This window comes from Muscardinus avellanarius (genome assembly GCF_963383645.1).
Source record: "Muscardinus avellanarius genome assembly, chromosome: 22".
NCBI lineage: Eukaryota > Metazoa > Chordata > Mammalia > Rodentia > Gliridae > Muscardinus > Muscardinus avellanarius.
Window position 1 is genome coordinate 4,093,773 of NC_137808.1, and position 22,640 is coordinate 4,116,412.

A 22,640-nucleotide genomic window follows, 5' to 3' on the forward strand; every position below is an offset into this window, starting at 1 on the left:
GGGTGAAGAAATAATCCTAGGCCTATCAGAGAGAGAGAGAGAGAGGGAGAGGGAGAGGGAGAGAGGGAGGGAGAGAGAGAGGGAGAGAGAGAGAGAGGGAGGGAGAGGAAGAGGGAGAGGGAGGGAGAGAAAGAGAGAGAAAGAGAAGAGAGAGGGAGAGGGAGGAAGAGAAAGAGAGAGAAAGAGAAGAGAGAGGGAGAGGGGGAGAGGGAGAGGGAGGGAGAGAAAGAGAGAAAGAGAAGAGAGAGAGAGGGAGAGGGAGGGAGAGAAAGAGAGAGAAAGAGAAGAGGGAGAGGGAGAGGGAGGGAGAGGGAGGGAGGAGAGATGGAGGAGAGAGAGAGAGAGAGAGAGAGAGAGAGAGAGAGAGAGAGAGAGAGAGAGAGAGAGAGAGAAGCCAAGGGACTCATTTGAGCTTGCCCTCATGGCTCCAGGTAAGATGCCGTTGGCCTTAACTTGGGTACCACTATTAGGGATGGAAAGAGTCACCACATTTAGAAGATGAAATTCAATGGTTTTCAGAGATCTTTGGACGTGGAGGAGGGTCAGGGGAACTAACTACATTTCTAGAATAAGCAACACTGGTGGATAATTCTGTAGTCAAAGGTAGAAAATGGAGAAGTTTTCAAGTGAAGATACTGACGTCATTTGCGTGATCAGAGGCTGATGTTTCTATAGGGCTCACAATGAGGGTGGTGGCTGGCAGATTTGGGCTTCTGGGTTTTGAAGCTCAGCACCGGATCTGAACTGGATATATAACTTTTGCAATAGTCAGAAGAAAGAGTGTAATTAAACATACAGGGGTGGAGGACATGATCCTGGAAAGACACGTAAAGGCAAGATTCTGAAAGTTGGAGTCAGATAAATCAATGAGGATTTAGAAGCCTGGGTACCAACTCCAGGGCGTTTCATGGCGTTGGAGGGTGTAGCTCACAAGTCTGCATTTTGGCAAATAAAGCCATGTCTCCACGATCTGGACAGAGAAAATCCAGTTACCCTATTCTGGAAAAAAAGAAGGGGATCTGGCACAGCAGCCTGAGAAGTATCTGAGCAGAAGAGATGGATGCAAGAAAAATAACCCACAAAAAGGGCTTCTCTTCCATAGGAGACTTAGAAACCAACAGTTAAATATCATCCCATAGCCGGGCGTGGTGGCGCACGCTTGTAATCCCCGCGCTTGGGAGGCTGAGACAGGAGGATCACGCAGGCTCAAAGCCAGCCTCAGCTACCTAGTGAGGCTCTTAGCAACTTAGTGAGACCCTGCTTCCAAATAAAATAGAAAATAGGTCTGGGAGTATAGCCTGGAGGTAGAAAGCCTCTGGGTTCCATCTCTAGCACCACCAATAAACAAACAAACAAACAAACAAACAAATATTATCCTATAGGAAGGAACTTGGTGCCAAAGGACGGGGTCTGCAAAGTCAAAGTGCTGAAGGATGAAGATGAAGGCTGGGATGCAGGCAGTGGAGCTGACAGGAAGGCGGGCAGAGGCAAGGTGGCAAGAACAGTGTGGAAAGATGCTGTGGGCTGAAGCCAGATTGCAGTGGGTTGAGGGTTGAATATGGGATGCGGATGAAGAGACAGGAAACCGAGACAAAATCTTTTTAAAGAAGTCAGGACTGTAAGGGAAGGAGGTTAGCGCAGTAGAAAGTCCAGGAGAGGGTGAATGTTTTCCGGAAGAAGCAAATTGGCTAAAAATTCTACCGTACACCTGATATGCTCCACCCCCAATTTTATTTTTTCATTTATTTTTAGTTTATTTTTTTAACTACTTTGGATTGAACCCATGGGAATTCTACCTATGAGCTACACCCCCAGCCCTTGATTTATTTTTTAATTTAATTTTCATTTTTCAACAAGGTCTCAATAGGTTGCAGAGGACTTAACTAAGTTGTGGAGGCTGGAGGCAGACCTGCGATCCCTCCTATCTCAGCCTCCCAAGTACTGGGATTGCAATTTGGTCCCCAATTTATTTTAACGTTGGGTTTTTAACAGGTTGAGATTCAACATACATATTATGAAATTAAGCCATTTAAGGCATATATTTAGTTCAGTGGATTCTTTAAAATTATAAAGCTCTGTACCCATCACCAAACCAAGGGAGTTCTGCAACATTTCTCTTACCTCAGAAATATCCCTTTCCTGCCCAGTTAATCCTGAGTCCCATGCTCAAATACAAACGCATGTCTGTCTGTACGGATTTATCTGTTCTAGACACTGATGTAAATCATATATCCTATCACTTCGTATATTATCGATAAAATTTACCCTTGACGGGTGTGGTGGCACACGCTTGTAAACCCTGCGCTTGGGAGGCGGAGACAGGAGGATCGCGCAGGTTCGAAGCCAGCCGCGCTGGCTTAAGAGACCCTGTTTCCAAAAATAATAAAATAGGTCTGGGCGTGTAGCCCAGATATAGAAGGGCTTCCAGGAACCCCAGTTCCACCAAAAAAAAAAAAAAAAATTTTACCCTTGATATATAGTATGTATCAGTCCTTCCTTCATTTTTCATTGCTGGGTTATATTCCGTTTTGTGGACAGACCACATTTTTGTATTTGTTCATTAGCCGACAGGCATTTGGGTCATTTTTTATAAACTTTTATTGGAGCACTGCAGTCTCACCTCACGATGCAGCTCCGAGTAACAGGAATGTCCATGCGCACAGCCCTCGGAGCCCTGCAGATGTTTACGTAGGCATGGGTTTTCATTTCTTTCAGATAGTTATACTGTTGGGTGGGATCACTGTGTTGTAGGGTAAATTCATAATGCATCCCCCCAAAGAATGCCAGACTTTTTCCCAAAGTGTTCCTGTTTCTCACCCCAATAAGATTACATTTTGTTTACCTTCCTGGTTTCATATATTGAGTTAGCCCGAAAGTTAAAAGAACCGCTCCCCTTGGATTCTGGGGAGCGGAGTATTCTATGACTTTGTATTTTTGTGTACTGGGGGGAGGTAAAAAATGGTTCAAATGTGAATGCGCATCAGCCTGCCCCCTAGTGGTTGTGCATAGTGCTGCAAAATCACCCTAGATCTGGGAGCCAGAAGACACACACAGAGAGAGAGAGAGAGAGAGAGAGAGAGGGGGGGGGGGGGAGGGAGGGAGGGAGGGAGAGAGAGAGAGAGAGAAGGAGGAGGAGGAGGAGGAGGAGGAGGAGGAGGAGGGAAGAGAAGAGAGAGAAAAGAAGAAGAAGAAGAAGAAGACGAGGAGGAGGAGGAGGAGGAGGAGGAGGAGGAGGAGGAGGAGGAGGAGGAGGAGGAGGAGGAGGAGGAGGAGAGAGATGGATGGGGTCTCAGTCTCCACATACTGGGACGACAGGTTTTTCTCCTCTGTTCTTCATGAGCTCTGCCCCTCCACCTCCATTTTTCCAACAGAGACTCAATGATAGACTCAGTGGTAGAGATAGCTTTAAGTACGCTGAAGCAAACCTAGGAAGCACCTTCAGAGGTTCCGTGGCATACGAAGATGGAAATCCCTAGACTTCAGGACCATGTCCACAGAGATAGGGATCTCTACTGTCGTAGCTTAAGCATCATGGGTTGGGAGACTTTGGGGGAGTTACTAAATTTTCTGTAAGCTCAGTTTCTCCAACTTTACCTCAAGAATAAGGACACGCTGACCTCAAAGAGATGGCATAATGATAAAATGAGACTTTGTATATAAAACTCCTAACACAGTTCAACCCAGAGTTGGCATCGAAGAAGCAGTAGGTATCTGCTCTTTACGACAGTGTGAAATCCAGCCAAAGCTGGCCATGGTGGCTCACACCTGTAATCCCGGTACTTGGGACACTGAGAGGGAAGCATCATGGGTTCAAGGTCAGCATCAGCAATTTAGTAATATCCTCAGCCACTGAGAGAGACGCTGATTCAAGATAAAAAGTAAAATGAGGCTGGAGGTGAAGCTCGGGCAGGGACATAGTACCCCGGGCTCGATCCCTATTACACACACACACACACAAAGTCCAGTCAAGTTTGCTAAGTTTATGTTTTATCTCTTCCTTTCCTTTACTCATACCCCATGTGTACGTAGTCTTTTTTTCAATTGAAAAATCTTTTAAATTTAGAACCAGACTGGTTTTATTTAAAACAGAGTTTTCAAATCACAAGGCTAACAATGTCTTCCTTTACGATTTTAGAGTAATGACTTATCTTCAGTATGTAAAATGTAATCCTGGAGATGGTTGTATCGGGTGGGTGAAGATCTCAGACAGTCTGTGTTGGAGAAATAATTTCCGGCGGCTGTTTCTCCCCCACTCGATTCACTTCTCGACTTGGAATTGTGCCACCTCTGCTGGGGGCAATGGCACCAACCACAGCTGGTTGGCCCTAAGAAACACAGAGACTGAAGTGGGCAGATGGCGCTCGGACCCCAAACTCTTCGTGAATTTTAGTTCCTCTGCCGAAGACAAGAACCAAGATGTGGTCACTGAATGTGGTCATTGAATTTAGCAATTCAAGACAAGCACGTTCTCTCTCCCAGCCCACCCCAACAATATTTACATCCGTTTTCATTTTCGGAACTGAATTGTGCCCTGATATAGCCAAAGGTTATGTAGAAATTTTATGCATATAGATTAAATGCATAGGTCTCTTCTACATCCCCTCTTCGCCAGTATGGAGATGAATGGAATTTATTCTCTAATGGTCATTGCACATTTTGGTGTGTGGTACTGGGGATTGAACCCAGGGGCATTCTATCGACAAGCTATACCCCCAGCCCTATTTTTTATTCTTTGTTTATTTATTTTTTATTTTTATTTTTTATTTTTTGGTGGTACTGGGGTTCCTGGAAACCCTTCTACCTCCGGGCTACACTCCCAGACCTATTTTATACTTTTATATTTGGAAACAGGGTCTCCTAAGCCAGCGCGCGTGGCTGGCTTCGAACCTGCACGATCCTCCTGTCTCCGCCTCCCAAGCGCGGGGATGACAAGCGTGCGCCATCACACCCGGCTATTCTTTGTTTTGAAACAGGGTCTCACTAAGTTGCAGAAAGCCTCACGAAGTAGCTGAGGCTGGCCTTGAGCCTGCGATCCTCCTGTCTCAGCCTCCCAAGTATTGGGATTAAAAGCCTGCGCCACCACGCCTGGCTAATATGCACCTTTTAATGGGGGTATTTTATAACGTTAAAAAGAACTTCCCCCAGACCAGAGGGTGTGCCTCTAAGATGTAGATCCATTGTTGAGAAGGAATAACTAATAAGACATGTCTGACAGCTCGCCACAGTGTCAGACACACATCTCGGGTGGAAATAAGACAGCCTTTTTTTGGCCAAATGTGATCCACACCAACCAGGTTTTCATCTTCCCTCCTGAGGAGACGTGGATTTTCTTGCAGAACCCAATTATTTTGCCAAGGAGATGTGTAAATTAAAGTAGCACCGACCATGTTAACATGTATGTTAAACCACAAAATAGTTCACACTGATGTAGAAAGTGTGACAGGTGGTCTTTTCTTTTCTTTCTTTTCTTTTTGCATGTCCAGGGATGGAACCCAGGGGCATTCTACCTCCAAGTTACACCCCCTGCCCTATTTTTATTTTTGATTTTGAAACAGGGTCTCACTGCAACTTAAGTAGCGGAGGCTGGCCACAAACCTGCGATCCTCCTGTCTCAGCCTTCCAAGTACTGGGATTACAAGTATGTGCCACCACGCCTGGCTTGCCTCATTGGTTTTCAAGGCCTTTCTTTATCGAATTTTTCAGCTGCAATTAGAGTCTAGTATCTGAAAAGGGAATCGAAGTGTCCTTTCATGCCAGAGACTGGAGTTTGGGCTGTCAGCAAGACTCATTTGCAGTGTACATGTATCTGAATGCTTGATTATAGGTTGCCAAATCCACCCACAATTGAACTTCTAATTCTTAAGTGAATAGAAGCCAATGTGTACATAATCTTAACTGCCTATTGTGGCTTAAAAAATAATTATGTGTATAAGAGCTGAAATATCAGGAAGCCACCCTCGTAATCCCAGTACTTGGGAGGCTAAAACGGGAGGATCTCAGGTTCAGGGCCAGCCTCTACAACTTATTGAGGCCCTCAGTAGCTTAGTGAGACCCTGTTTCAAAAAAAAAAAAATAAGCCTGGGAGTATAACAAGAGGTCGAATGCCCTATGTTTTAATCCCTAGTACCATGAACGAATTAATTAATTCATTAATTAATATCAGGAGGTTCCACAAGCTCATCGTGCTTAGTAGACCTCAAGCCCCGAGTCCAGTCTTTAGTCACACACAGGTGCATATGAACACATGCTATCCTGAGTAAATCAAAAATTTTAAAATGTTTTCTTAGCCCCGAGTAGGGTGATAGAAAAGAAACATATACTAACTGTATGATTTACCCAACTCTTCCTGGATGGTCTTGGTTTTTGTTAAAAATGCTGTCTTTTTTAACAGAAATATTTTAATCCATATTTTTAGTAAAAAAATTGAAACTAAATTTATCAGGGCCTTTCTTATTCAATCTACCTAAATGATACAATTCATGTAAAAAGTGTTTTAGGGAAAGCTTGAAAGTGGATAGACAGTACGGTAAATATATATATATCTCCTTTCCTGTACCACTGTAGAAATGACAACAACTCATAAATATTAAATATGTGCCATCAAGTGCTCCATCTTATCCAGTATATTGTTTCATGTAATTCTTCCATTGGGCAATGGAGTCGACGCTAAATAGTATTATTAGCTTAATAATAACAGGAAGAGAATCAAACTGCAAGGTTTAGTATTACCATGGAGCCTACAGGGGGTTGACCTGGGAAAACCCACATACTCCACCGCCCTCTCTCTTGCTTTAGCTAACCCTAGAATGACATTCTGAACTATTTTAAAAGTATCTTTAAAAGCTAGGCGTGGTGGTGCATGCCTGTAATCCCAGTACCTGGGAGGCTGAAACAGGAGGATCACAGTTGGAGAACAGTCTCTGCGAGTAGCAACACTCTCAAGGAACCTAGTGAGACCCTGTTTCAAAATAAAACTAAAAAATAGGGCTAGGGTGTACTTTGGTTATAGAATGCCTCTGGGGTTAGCCCCAGTTCCCTCCCTATACACAAAGTATCTTTAAATGCATATATATATATATATATATTTTTTTTTTTAACTGGGAACTTTGTATCTATGAGCTACATCCAGCCCTTCTTATTTTGAAATAGGTTTCCACTAAGTATCTGAAGGTCTCACTAAGTTTCTGCATTCTCCTGTCTGAGCTCCCCAAGTACTGGGATTACAGGTGTGCACCACCACGTTCATCTTCTTTATGCTTAAGTATTTTTGTGTGTGTGTGTGTGGTACTGGGGTTCCTGGAAGCCCTTCTACCTCCGGGCTACACTCCCAGACCTATTTTTTATATTTTTATTTGGAAACAGGGTCTCCTAAGCCAGTGCCTCTGGCTTCTAACCTGCGCAATCCTCCTGTCTCCGCCTCCCAAGCGCGGGGATGATAAGCGTGCGCCACAGCGCCCGGCTCAATGCTTCAATATTTTAAATACAGATGTTAGAAACATAAGTCAATTGTTAAGTGTATATTTCTACAAATAGATATTTGTCCTCCTATTTGATAAAATGCCCCAAATCCTCCAATGGGCTCCCCCCCACCTTAGGCCATAGAGACTTCTCTTTTTTTTTTTTTTATGAATGGCCCACCAAAGGGTTCAGAGGTGGGTAGATTTCTCCTCCAGTATTTTTCTGTTTCTTTTTTTTTTTTTGCTATTGTAGATGAATTATGTATGTGCCCTGAAGTAATTAGCAAAGACGTTGTTGTTCAGCTGAATTTTAAACTAATTAATCTGACCTAATTCCTGTCAAAAATAATTAGGATAAAATATGTCCTCCCCACGCGACACTTTCAAGCCAAGATGCTAACACGTAGCATCCCCTGTGTACGCGCTCCTCTGAAATGGAGAGAATTATTTCCTTAATAGTTTTAGAGAAGATGCTAAGACATTACCTGGTGAATTTCCACCCGGCATTAGCACCGCCTCAGTATCTCTTTGTGAATGGATACAAGAAGCCGAAGCCAAAGTAACATTGGGCTCTGACGCGAGTCAGAAGTCAGACGCCTTCACATAATAAGTTTTGCAGTGAAAGAACAAGTCCCTTCTGGTCCAAAATGCTTTGGGGTGTGTGTGTGTGTGTGTGTGTGTGTGTGTGTGTGTGTGTGTGTGTGTGTGTGTGTGTGTTCATAAAACAAGATTTGAGTTGCTGAGTCTGTCCTTGAACCCGCAATCTTCCTGTCTCCTCCCATTTCCTGGAATTAAAGGCATGTGCCACCATTCCCAGCTCCATTCACTTCTCCTGCTAAAATATTCACTGAAGGATCTTCTGAGCCCAGCGTAGTGAGTGGCTCAGGCTCGTCATCTCAGTACTCGGGAGGCTGAGACAGGAGGATCACAAGTTCGCAGCCAGCCTCAGCAACTTGTGCGGCCCTTTGCAACTCAGTCTTTGTTTCAAAATAAAGAATGAACTAGGCTGGGGATGTAGCTCAGAGGTAGAGAGCCCCTGGATTCGACCCTGAGTACCACCAAAAAAAAAAAAAAAAAAAAGACTTCTGAATCTCATCCTCACCCCCTATCTGCTCAAGGTGGATTTTAAAACATCCTTAGTGATAGAATGGGACTGGACAAACGTCTCAAGGAATAAACAAGGCCTGACACACATGTTTCTAGAAAAACTTTACCCACAGCTGTTTGTCAATAACTTGCAGTGAAGGTCTCAGTGGAATGGTGTCTTCTCTCTGTAATCGCCGGAGCCTTGCCTACCGCCCTAGTCAGCATCCTTTTCTCGGTGCCCTACCACCTTGACCTTGTTCTCTGATGGAAGAAAGGGCTTCTGGGACAGGAGAGCACAGCAGGGCAGAGATAGCACATCCCCAGGCAGCTGGGCATTAATAATTTCCTTATTAAACCCAGGAACCCCTTCTGGTTTTTGTGCCCTTCCTCCCCCACCTCCTTCCAAGTTAGTTTCTAGGCAACCGATAAGCACTGAATTACATTAAGCTCTTTATTTCAAGGCTGTGGTTGAGGATTTTTTGCTGCATTTTTTTTAGCTCATTTATAGGGAATGCAACATAAAATTCATTAATTCTGTTTAATCTTCAGGACTTCCGTGATTTGGCTGGAAACCACGTTACCTGTCCCCGTTTTCCACGGTTAAATCGCTCCCGTGCTGTGACTCTTTTATATGTAGATTATGCCAAAGGTGCTGCGAGCTCACATTTGGAATCACAGAAGCAGAATCTACAATTTCCAGTTCTTGGTGATCATTCAGCACTTTGGGGGTAGTCTAGGAAATGAAAAGTTTCGCCGGGCGCGGTGGCGCACGCTTGTCATCCCCGCGCTTGGCAGGTGGAGACAGGAGGATGGCGCAGGTTCGAAGCCAGCCGCGCTGGCTTAAGAGACCCCGTTTCCAAATAAAAAAGTATAAAAATAGGTCTGGGAGTGTAGCCCAGAGGTAGAAGGGTTCCATCCCAAGTACCACCAAAAAAAAAAAAAAAAAAAAAAAAAAATCACTGTCTCCTTTCTCTGAAGGGTCACCGCAAGTCTACACCTGATTTTTTTTTTTTTTTTCTTAAGAAGAGAGCACAGAGGCCGGGCGTGGTGGCGCACGCTTGTCATCCCTGCGCTTGGGAGGCAGAGACAGGAGGATCGAGCAGGTTCGAAGCCAGCCCCGCGCGCTGGCTTAGGAGACCCTGTTTCCAAATAAAAATGTAAAAATAGGTCTGGGACTGTAGCCTAGAGGTAGAAGGGCTTCCAGGAACCCCAGTACCACCAAAAAGAAAAAAAAGAAAAAAAGAAAAAAAAAAGAAGAGAGGGCAGAGACATGCAGCCCAGATGGAAAATGTGGTCACCATCTAACGTGTGCTTTCACAAATTAAGATTTTGATGCAAGAGAGAGGCTTTTGGAAATATTGCTTCTTGGTGCCTTTTAAGGAAGCAAGGTTGTGATTTTACATTGTACCAAAGTCTGCATGAGAAAGGACCAGTTTTTCAGCAGAACCGTTCTGAGTGCTGAATACAGTACATCAAACCGAGCAGATATCTTTCCCTCCCCTGTGTGTGTATGTGAGTTATTTTATGAAAGGCTTTAGCAAATCTCTTATCCTACCATATATTTTGTTTCTCAATGCTAGGCAAAAACCATAAATTAAATATTTGTTCATTCTCCAATTCATTCAGTTTCTCTCTGTCTCCCTCCCTCCCTCCCTCCCTCCTTCTCTCTTTCTTTCTTTCTTTCTTTCTTTCTTTCTTTCTTTCTTTCTTTCTTTCTTTCTTTCTTTCTTTCTTTTTGTAGTACTGAAGATTGAACCCAGGACCACTCTACCTCTGAGCTAGACCTCTAGCCCTATTGATTAATTTGCTGATTATAGTACTGGAGATTGAGCCCCAGGGCATTCTACCTCTAAGCTCCACCCCCAGCCCTATTTTGTTTTTATTTTGAAATGGTCTCAGTAGGTTGATGAGTCTCACTATTTGCTGAGGCTGTCCTCAAACCTACAATTCTCTTGTCTCAGCCTCCCAAGTACTGAGATTACTGGGGGTTGAACCCAGGGCTACTCTAACTCTAAGCTACACCTCTAGCCCTATTTTGCTTTATTTCAAAGTAGGTTTTACTGATTTACCATGACTGGCGTTACGCCTGAGATCCTCCTGTCTCAGCCTCTGGAGTACTGGGATTATGAGTATGTGCTATATCACACGCTGTGCTTATCCTCTTAATTTCTTAGAACACATACCAATAATCTAGACAGGTCACACTAAAGGAAATGGCGTGTAAAGAAGAACACGGTTTTTAAAAACTCAAACTCCAACCTAATCCCTCTTTTTTTTCACCTGTTTGCAGTCTACCTTGGGGGTGGGAGTTGGTAGCTGTATGAATAAGTAAATGTAATGGTCTCTTGGCAGAGACACAGCCGTCTTCCACAGTTTTATTTCCAGCAGGCCCTTCTTTAAATTTTTTACTCATGTATTATAGTCACACATCTTAATGGGGTACAAGATGGCGGAGGCACAATGCACACACGTCGCTCAGCCCTCTCCCAATTCCTACCCCGTTCCCTCCCCCTCCCTCCTTCTCTGGTTTGGTTTCATGATTGACTCTGATATGTTTGTTAATGTTCACCATGGACATCACAGAATTTCCCTCCTTTGATAAGGAGCTTGCCAGACGAGTCATGAATTACCAAGCCCCTTCCCATCTGTGAGGTGCCATGTTACAAGATTCGCTTTAGTAAAACGGGCCGAGGTGATGTATGCCGGTCCCAGACCTGACCCCTATGAACTCCAGTGTTTGAGGACTCTCTGCTGTGTGTCTCTGAGTCAATGCACTTCAGTAACTACACTTTACTTGGAGAAAATGAGATGACACGGTAGAACCTTCATTAGTAGAGATCACGTGGAACACAACGTCTCCAGATCCTTGCTAATCAACCTTGCAATCCCTGAGAATTCATGTAGTTCCAACAATAAAATCATCCTAACTTAAGAAAGTTTCATGCCCAAACCATTGTGAGAGGGTGGCTTCAGTCAGGAGAGCCACTAACTCTGTGTGTGTGTGTGTGTGTGTGTGTGTGTGTGTGTGTGTGTGTGTGTGTGTGTTGGTGTTGATGGGAATGGAACCCAGGCACGTGCTACCTCTGAGCTACACCCCCAGCTCTGTTTGATTCTTTTATTTTTTATTTTATTTTCTTGTGGTACTGGGGTTCCTGGAAGCCCTTGTACCTCGGGCTACACTCCCAGACCTATTTTATACTTTTTTTATTTTTGGAAACAGGGTCTCTTAAGCCAGTGCGGCTGGCTGCGAACCTGCGCGATCCTCCTGTCTCCGCCTCCTAAGCGTGGGGATTACAAGCGTGCACCACCACGCCCGGCCTGATTCTTTTATGTTGAAACAGGGTCTCCCTAAGTTGCTGAGGGCCTCGTTGAGTTGCTAAGTCCGCCTGAAAATGCCAATCCTCTTATCTCAGCTTCCTATGTATTTGGTTTACAGGTGTGTGACACCACACAGTGTTCCAAACACCTCTTGACTGCCTGCCGTGTACCAATTACTGTGGATTCCAAAGATGTATTGGTAACCAAGATAAGAATGAACTTGTTAGTGTCAGCTGTAGGAAAAACAGAAATAATTCACACCATCACAAGCAATTCACACTTTATATACATAAAAAGAATGCAAAATAGAAATCTAGTTGCTAATGAGTATGTAATGTAGTAAGACTGAAACTGCTCTAGGGTGGACAAGTTTTTTTAAAAATGTATTATTAGTAATAGTATTTGTATATGTTTGGATGCAAGTAGATCTGAATTTCAGATTTATTACACAGAGGAAACGGAGGTCAAAGTAGATTTAGTGGTTAAATTAATTCTTAAAATTATTGCATTTCTCCTCTTCCTATTTGTTCTATAAAGGCATACAGAAAACATTTAATTTAAATCTCCCTTTTAGCTTCAACAATTTAGTGAGCCCCTGTTTCAAACTAAAAAAGGGCTGGGTGTGTAGCTTGGAGGTAGAATTTCCCTGGGTTCAACTCCCAGTACTGAAAACAAACAATAAAACCTCCCATTTATAGATGAGGAGACATGCCCTTTTTAACTAATAATATGGCCGGGCGTGGTGGCGCACGCTTGTAATCCCTGTGCTTGGGAGGCTGAGACAGGAGGATCGCACAGGTTCAAAGCAAGCCTCAGCTACTTAGTGAGGCTCTCAGCAACTTAGTGTGTCCCTGTTTCCAAATAACCAAATAAATATAAAATAGGTCTGGGAGTATAGCCCGAAGGTAGAAAGCCTCTGGGTTCCACCCCCCAGTACCACCAAAAACAAAAAAACAAAAAAAACTAATAATATGAAATATGTAGTATTAGCCAGGAATTATGCTATGTCTACTTTTAGCCATTTTAATTGTGGAATTGGACATCTATCTATCTATTCACCATTAAAGATAGATAAATCAGTGATTTATCACACAGAGAAACACAAAATAATACACATGAATTCTCCCCAGGATGAGAAACTGATAATTACTTGCCTCCCAGAATAGCTAACCAGGCAGCCAGACGCCGGCCCTCCTCCTTCCAACCTCCCTACTCTTTTTAAGGACAGGTGATTTCACTTTTCAGTACAGTTTTACCACATTAGTGTGTATCCAAAATTGCCGATTTTCTTAAGTTTAAATACATGGAATCCTAGCATTTTTCCCTTAAGTTTAAATACTTTTTAAAATTTTTCCTTAAGTTCAGATACATTGAATCATAGCAATATATAATATTGTAGATATGTCTTCACTGAATTCGGCATTTGTAGTGTGTGTTTTTGTTCTGGCTGGTTGTATGACTCTGTGTGTGTGTGTGTGTGTGTGTGTGTGTGTGTGTGTGTGTGTGTGTGTTGCTGGATACAGACCCAAGGCCTCACTCATGCTAGACAGGTGCTCTACCTCTGAGCTACATCCCTGGCTGGCCCACCTGACTTGGGCCTTTCTCGTTCTACTGTATAAATGTATTATAATTTATTTGACTGTATGACTCTCTCATACAGTTTATCTATCTTAATACGAATGACGTTTGGTTTGTTGAACTGCCATGAATGCCATGTTTCTATATTGTCGTATATCTATTTCTTGGCCCACATGTGCATGTATTTCTGTCTCTTAACCTACACAGTTTGACCTTATATCAGGGATCTGTGCTTCTGAAAATGACTGAAAAATAAGTTCTTATGAGAAAATGTTATAAAGGGCATGCTAAGAAAATATAATAGAACCAGATATACTGTAATGGTTACTGATTAAAGCGTCATTGATTTTTAGTTCCAAATTTAATGTGTTCTACTAATTTCACCCTGTTATCACTGAAATAAATGGATATAGAAAGTACATGACTAAGCCGGGCATGGTGGCGCACGCTTGTAATCCCCGCGCTTGGGAGGCAGAGACAGGAGGATCGCGCAGGTTCGAAGCCAGCCGCGCGTGCTGGCTTAGGAGACCCTGTTTCCAAATGAAAATGTAAAACTAGGTCTGGGAGTGTAGCCCGGAGGTAGAAGGGCTTCCAGGAACCCCAGTACCACCAAAAAAAAAAAAAAAGAAAAAAGAAAAAAAAAAGAAAGTACATGACTAGTATCTTCTTTGGAATACCATTATTCACATTTGCGTTTTTTTAACCATTGGCAAGATGGTTGAGACACGGGACCTTCTTCATCTCATGTTGTTCTTGTTATTTTTAACATTCTTATTGAATTATTTATGTCTTTTTATCATGGCAAGTTTTTTTCCACATCAAAGAGATATTATGTTCCTTTTGACTAAATTTTATTTGAAAGCGTTGCATGGTTGGCCAATTTCTTATCATGATAGTTTTAACTCAACTTACAAGTTTCCCTTGCCCAGCCCACTCACCAAGTGATCCTCTGTTCCATTACCCCTTAGAGTGCTATTAGTAAATTTAACACTTTCAACAGTGAGCCTATCTGTGCTTTATTCTCTTGAGTTTTTTTCCTAGATCATTCCTTCCTTGTCTTCCTGCAATGTAAGTGCTGGGAATCAATTCTTATTTTATTTTTGAGCTAGCTCTCTCCAGTGTCTAGAATAATATCTAGTTCATAAAAGATGCTCAGTAAATATCTAATGAAAATGGGAGAAACAGAGGAAAAAATGAAAAAGGGTGAGCACGCGAGAGAATGAGAGAGTGTTCATGTAGGACTGAGTATAAAAGACTGTCCATGTAGTAGAAACCTTTTAGAACCGTGTATGGCAGCTGTGAATTAAACAGGACATGTGCCCTAAAATCTTACAGGGAAACTGCAGCAATACAGAACATACCACACCATTAAAGATGAGAAAGAAAGCAGGAAGCCTAATGTTTCCACGCAGTGTTGCACGCTGAACACAGCCAGAGAAACCAAGAACTCAGCGGAGTGTGTGACCCTCATGCCAATTTCCTATATATCTCTGTGCCAGGCTGTATATATATGGATTCCCAACTGTCTGACTCATACGCATCTCAAAGAGAGAATGAGTCAAAAGTGACCCTCGGGTTACTAGCCATGGAAACAGAAGAGGGAGAGCTTGGTCATTAGATCCCGTTGTCAAAGAACAAAGGAGAGACAAAAGAAGAAAAAAATAAAACAAAACAAGAGTAGAAGAAGTCCAGCACGTAGTGGTTTTATATTCTTTCACATTCGTTCCGAGGAACCTGGATGGCGCCCAGAGTTCATGGTGAGGAAGACGACCGGGTAACCCTGGGAGGACGACTTGTCTTGGCGGGCCCTTCCAAATGGCTTGTTTATCAGCACTGTGCAAATGTGTGGCAAAATGTGTCGATATTTCCAAGAACCCATCGGATGGAAGATAAGACTAGAAAAGGTCCCAGGAAATCTTAAAGCAAAGGGGTTAAAACATAAATTCCAAGTACTAAAAGAACCGTTTGCAATAAAATAAATGCGTATTTTATATAGAATGAGAAAGAAGTAAGTATTCCTCTGGAAAGATTCACTAGAAATAGAATATAAGACTGTAGTTACCGAAAGATAAATTGTCTAAATATATCTATAGTGTCCAATTGGCATATATTAATCCCTCAGTCAATAACAATTTCCACCTGTTAAGGCTATTGCCTTTCCCCACCAAAAAAAAAAAAAAAAGATGACTTTAATTTTATCGTGTTTTCTAGTAAAAGAAATGACTCATTTTACAGATAACTTGGCAAGAATATAAAGTAAGAAAAGGAGGGCATGAACTGCTTCCTGCAGATACAAATTCCCTTTCTACAGTTGTCACTGGGAAATAGTCAAATAGAGCAACCCAGGAAGTCGAGGAGAATTATATGGGAGAAGAGTCAACAGATTGCCAAAAGGGAGGGAAAGGAGCGTTTCCAGGCACACACACAGAATGATTTTGATGTGATGATTCTGACACCTAAATGGAGCAGAGAAACTGGGACAGAGAGCTGCCTTTCTTTGAGAGCTCAAAGGGGCGAGATGCACAGTGTAATTTTGCTTGGCAATGAACTTAATACCTCCGTCCTCTTTCCTCCATTTAAAAAAAAAAGTGCAAAATGAGATGAGGTAACAGGGCTAGATCATTTTTCTCCTAGAGTCCAGTCAAGCAGTCCACAATATCTCTGTATCCCATTCCGAAGACTCTGCTATCACAAGTAGAGTTCCTTTTTCTACCTTGGGAAAGGACTCTCAGGACTTTACTTTGTTATTTGCATGACAAGGAGGTCATGGAGGGGTTATCTTTGAGGGCCAGAGAAGCCCCAAAGAACAATTGGGGCATCCCAACTAGAGATCAGGGTTTGCATTGCTCACAAGCTGCCGGCCCTATGAGCTTGGCAGATGTTCGATTTCTCTCCCCAAACCCCGGCCACTATCTCTAGGACTAGAGTGTGACTCCGTTCGATCCTCTCAGGGATCCAGAACATTGGACGAAGTTAACCAGAGTAGCACGAAAGTTCCCCAGATCTGAGAGACTCAGTCCCAGTCCAGACATATCAAGTTCTGACTTTACAGTCTAGAAGATAGGAAACTAGCCGGGCGTGGTGGCGCACGGATCGTAATCCCAGCATTCGGGAGGCTGAGACGGGAGGATCGCGGTTCGCGGACAGCCTCAGCTACTTAGTGAGGCCCTCTGCAACTCAGTGAGACCCTGTTTCAAAATAAATGATAAAAAATTGGGCAGGGGGTGTAGTTCAGAGGTCAAATGCCTCTGGGTTCCTTCCCCAGACCTGCAAAAAAAAAAAATTAAAAAATAGATGGGAACCATTAAATGAAAATTCTTAGTTATGATGCATGTAAAGATAGTCCAAGCCGGGCGTGGTGGGCACGCTTGTAATCCCCGCGCTTGGGAGGCGGAGACAGGAGGATCGCGCAGGTTTGAAGCCAGCCGCGCGCGCTGGCTTAGGAGACCCTGTTTCCAAATAAAAATGTAAAAATAGGTCTGGGAGTGTAGCCCGGAGGTAGAAGGGCTTCCAGGAACCCCAGGACCACCACCAAAAAAAAAAAAAAAAGATAGTCCAATCCAACTATGACTCTCTCCCTCGCTTCCCCACATCAGAGGGAGCATTTGATTTTTTACTTTTTGTGATTGATTAATCTTTCTTAGCATAATGTTTTTACAGTTGCATCCATTTCCCCACAGATGAAGTAATTTTGTTATACTATAGTTGAGCAAATAAGGTGACCTAACTGAGAGCGAGAGGAGAGGATATGAGGGAAATGTCCTACTGTACATGATTGTGTGTATGTGTGTGTGTGTGTCACTGGGAATAGAATCCAGGGGTCTTCTACCTCCAGACTACACTCTCATACCTATTTTATATTTTCTTCGAAAACAGGGTCTCACTAAGTTCCTGAGAGCCTCATTAAGTAGCCGAGGCTGGCTTCGAACCTGTGCGATCCTCCCGTCTCAGCCTCCTTGGATTAAAAGCGTGCGCCACCACGCCGGGTTTACACGATCTATGTTTGATGTATATGAAATACATCAAAGTCAATCACTAAGCCAAATGTGAGGAGGAGGGAGAGGGGAGGGAATGGGGTGGGAATTGAGGAAGGGCCAATGAGTGATGCGTGCATGTATATCTTTACCATCTTTTATCTCATTAAGATATATGACTACAGTGCACCAATCATAAAAAGATAGCCCAATCCAGCCTGGAGTTGTGGCACACTTCTGTAATCTCATTACTCGGGAGGCAGAGACAGGAAGATTGCAGATTCAAGGACAGCCTTAGCAATATAGCAAGACTCTGAGCGACCTAGTCATACCTAACAGCTGTCCTTTGATTCTTACTTTACATTCTTGCCAAGTTATCTGTAAAATGAGTCATTTCTCTTATGATCTAACATGGTAAAGCCACCCTCTTTGAGGGAGAAGGAAATTGCCTTAACAGGTAGAAACGGTTAGTGATTAAAGGATAAATATATGTCAGTTGGACATGATAGATACGTAAACATTTTCTCAGTCTCTGTAACCATAAATATTATGTTGCGTTCCTACTGAATTTTTCTGTAAGAGTATTTGCCAATATATATACATGGGTACCTATATATGTATATATGGTACTAGAGATGTAGCTTGGAGGTAGAATGTCACTGAGTTCAATTCTGAGCACAACACACACACACACACACACACACACACACACACACACACACACACACAGAGTCCAATCCAAGAATCACAGAATTAGAGCGCTCAGAGAGATATTTCTGGCCAACTCAATGAGGGAGGAGGAGTACAGTTTATTTCTTCAAGCTTTTATATAAGAAGCATTTATTTAGCACCAATTATACAAGTGTTGGGCACTTAACTAGGGCTTCCAGATAAATAGTGACTAAGTTTGGATTCCTTTTCTCAGAAACTTTTCATCCAGTCGGCCAGTTCACCTAGTAGAGAACTACACCCCTCGTCATCGCTGAAGCACCAACGAAGATAGTGTGCACATGGTTAAGAGTATGGGACATGACTTGAGATTGCCTAAATTAAAAAACGGTGCTGTCTGAACTTTGGAAACTTGAGGTCACCTTACACTGCCACATTTCCTCTCTATAAAACACTGAGAAAAACGACATGAATCTCGTAGGGTTGCTGATGATTATGTGAGAGCTTTTGCATTCCACATGCTTATAAAAGTATTTGGGAATTAGGGGTCCCTCTGTAAACGTGGTGAGACTGGCAGTATCATTATCCTCAGTATTGTCACTGCTACCGAAACTCACACCGAGAATTTAAGAGGAAAAGTTTCCAGCACTGGCATGACATTGTGGTTGAAGAAGTGTGTTGAGACTGTTCTGAGAGGCTCTGGCCCTTGTCTCCCAGGCTTCAGCTCTGACTCTGATGGGCTTTGTGAATACCGAGCTTTGGCCTCGGGTCCTACCTGCACTGCACTCACAACTCAAGGCTTCCTTCGTGCACAGGTATCATGGACTTGCTCCTCACGTGTTCCTACAGGCGGTGGTGAGGTTCGTGAGGAAGCAGCTAGTCTTCCTAATTCACACTAAAGTGTTATTTGCTTGGAGTTTGGCTTCAAGAAAGCATTCTCACCTATTAACCCAAACATAGTATGAAAACATCATATCTCTCGCAATATGTGATATGAGTATAAATTTGTCACGTTTTTCCACCTTCTGCTGTAAAGTGTAGGTGCTGTGAGGCTTGGGCCAGATCAACTAGTTATTGTTGATTGCTGATTCACCCCAAAACTTAATGATTGGAGAAACAATAACCACTGAATCCATAACCTGTAATTGAAGCTTGTTTCTCTCTATACCTTAGCTGGGTTAGTTTGCCCATACCCACTACAAAATGGCTCCCTAGCACAGGAGGTAAGTTGCCGAGAGCTACTGATAGCTTTAGCAATCCATGTGGGGCCAGTCATTTCCTTGGTCTTCCTTGCAGCATGGTGAATTCAGGGAAGTCAGACTACTTTCATAGTACAGGAAAGTCAGATTAGTTACATAGTAATTAAGGGTTCCTAAGAGATTATCCCCAAAGAACCAGGCAGAAACTATGCTATCTTGACCTATTTAAGGAGTCAGATCGAATCAGTTCTCTCTTGGTCAAAATCCCAGTAAGACTCAAGGGTAAAGAACACAGATCTTTATTTCCATAGGATCAAGATCAAAGTCGCATTACGAGGAAAGCGTTTGGGTATGCCCATCCTTGTAAAACGGTTGGCCAAAAATACTATAGTGAGTTAGCCCACTTGTCCAGCATAGTTTCTGATACAATTTTTGCTAATTTTTAAAAATATTACTAATTTAAAAAAATAAAGAATAATTACTTGCTCATTGAGTGAATAAATTCAGCGGATGCAAAGAAATTTAGGAGCGATCACCGTTGCCCCACTTTCTGTCCTTTCTAGCCAGATACTGGGTTTTGGCACCTGTTGGCTTGAGATTTGACTCTTGAATCTAGGCAATGACGGTTGCATGCTTACAGTTGATATTGGCGTGTTAAACTCCTTTGGGAATTGAGGAAATTATTACAGAGAAGGACTGGCGGTGCCTCTGAGAGTCGTAATTTGAATAAATGAGTTGGAATGTGATTGTAAAGATTTATCAAGTCATCAAAGAATATTATAAGAGGAGGAAAGAGTTCTGAAAGAGGAAAATAATTGATGATGAGCCCATAGAGTTGGGATGAAAGGAATAATAGAATGACAAGTGATCCGGCAACTTCTGGGGGAAGAAGAGCCACACAGAGCACCCGCAGAAGGATGTTTCATTAATGAACAGTAGCAGAAGAGGGTGCTCTGAGAAGATTAGAGATAGCAATTGAGGCTGCGCCTCCCGGGGGACGCTGGGTGACTGAAGCACTTCTGTGTATGATGCGATTAGAATAATCAACATGAATGTTAAACACTGAGTCGTGAATCTCAAAGATTTAGTGACCCTATCTAATGCCATGGCAAACATCAAAATGTAATTTTGGGTTCATTCCCAAGTATGTGGAAGGCTGACCATATAATGAATGTCTTCAAAAGCCAGAGGAGGGTCTTCCTCTTTGTCTGTAGCATCCTGACAGAGTATTGCTCTCCAAGATTTTAGCTCCATGCCCCTAGCTTTACAAAACACACACGGTGACAACAATCGCAACTTCCCCCTGTCGAGCTTAGGGTCGATTACAGATTGTGAATTTCTCTTTTATATCATCTATAATTTCCTTTATTTTTAAGGAAACAGTTTGTCCACTCTTGTTAGTAAGTGGGAACTTGCCCATCAGCCTTTTGAATGCCCAGTCTTGTTGGCAAGTAGAAACTTAGTCCTGTGGCTTCAGAATAGAAACCAGATAGACTGCAGTTGACCAAGACAGTCTAGACCCCGTCGCCGATAGCAACCATTTCCAGGATTCTTCAGGAACAGTGAAGAATGACTCAGCCGTGAATGGAGTCAGAAGAAATTTGCCTCCTTCGTTACTTCCCTATCATCCTTTTTAAAGTTTTTACTTAAGAAGAAAGAGGAGTCACCTGTACAGGGATTTAGCGTTTGGGTTTCTGAGCACACCAGATTAGCATTGGACCAGTATCGTTCTGGTATCACCTGACCGAGCCCATCTGCCTGCTCTCGTGTGGGGAACGACCAATAATTATGCTGTTGGTTTTTTCCCTTAGCTCATTGGTCTGCAATAAACAAATGATTAGCCAAATGTGTTTGAGAGGAAGTATGCTTTTAGTATGGAATGAGATTTATCCTTGTTTATTTATTAATGGTATCGGAGTTGGAAATGGTAGCAGTGATACCACACTTAAAAAGAACTTAAAATATTGTTGATTCAGCTTAGATTCTCTTTGAAGAATTTAAACTTTAATATCTACTAAATTCAAAGTCACAGTAGTCAAAGATATTGTACAATTTGCATTCATTTTCAGATCGATTCTGCTTTCTTAGTAGAACGTTCATTTATATTTTGTTAAATATAAACTAAATATATGCTTCAGCTGGCTTTATTCAGACTCTCAGATTAAGATATCTGGAACAGACTTTGCACCGGACTTTTAATATTGACGCTAATGGTAGTGATTGCAGATAAAGCGACCAAACCAAAAATAAGGCATAATAACATTACAACTATTTCTTCAAAGTGACTGCTGGTAGTAGTTGGAAGGCTGAGACAGCAGGATCTCAGGTTTGAGGCCAGCCTCAGCAACTTAATGACAGCCTGTTTCAAAATAAAAAGAAAGGGCTGGGGGTTTCACTCAGGGGTAAAATGCTCTTGGGTTTCATCCTTAGGAACAAAACAAACAAAAAAAGACAATAATTTGTATGTTTGTGAAGATGATGGTATATGAGTTAAAAAAAAAAAAGTCCTCTCCCCCCCACACACAAAAAAAGTTTTGATAGACCTATGGTGTGGCTGCAATGGAGATTCTGATCCAGGAATCTAAAGTAGTGTTTCTTCCTTTTCACTGGGGCTTAGTTCCTTCCCCACTCTTACCTTTTACATATCTCAGTCATCACCCATGATTCGACTGTTACCTATGTATGAGCATGTGTAGGTATAGCAACTCATTGATAGAAAGACTTTGAGTAATTGGAGTTGCACTTTGAACCCCTGGGGCCAGGTCAAGGGCTTTGCACATTTTACACACAGTGAGCACTTCATTAATTTTTATGAAAGGGATAAAACTGCCATTTAAGGAAAGGGCCTTATCATTAACCCTGTTGACTGCAGTGCCAGGCTCATTCCATAGCCTAGGAGGAGTTCCCTAATTTGCAATCAAATGCATGTCCAGTCACCTGAAATACTTTCTGTCTCATTTCTCCAGTCCTAGCAATTTAATTTCACATTTCTTTTCTTCTTCATACTTTCTTTTTACACACCTCTGTCCTCTTCTTTTTTGCATGCTGTAAAACCCTCAAGAGAGTCATCAGTCATCTGGTAGAAATGTATGACTAAAATCTGGCAAAAAAGTAATAATAAAATCTAGCAAACCTGTAATACTAGATGTCAATCACTAAGCCAAGCATGGGAAGGAGGGATGGGAAGGGAACGGGGTGGCGATCGGGTAGGGACTAACTGGGCGATGTGTGCATGTATGTCTACAAAAGTTATTTTTATCCCAATATGATGTATGAATACAGTGCACCAATAAAAAAATTAAAATAAAATAAAACAACAAAAAAAATCTAGCAAACCATCTCATCTTTCTGTCAAAACA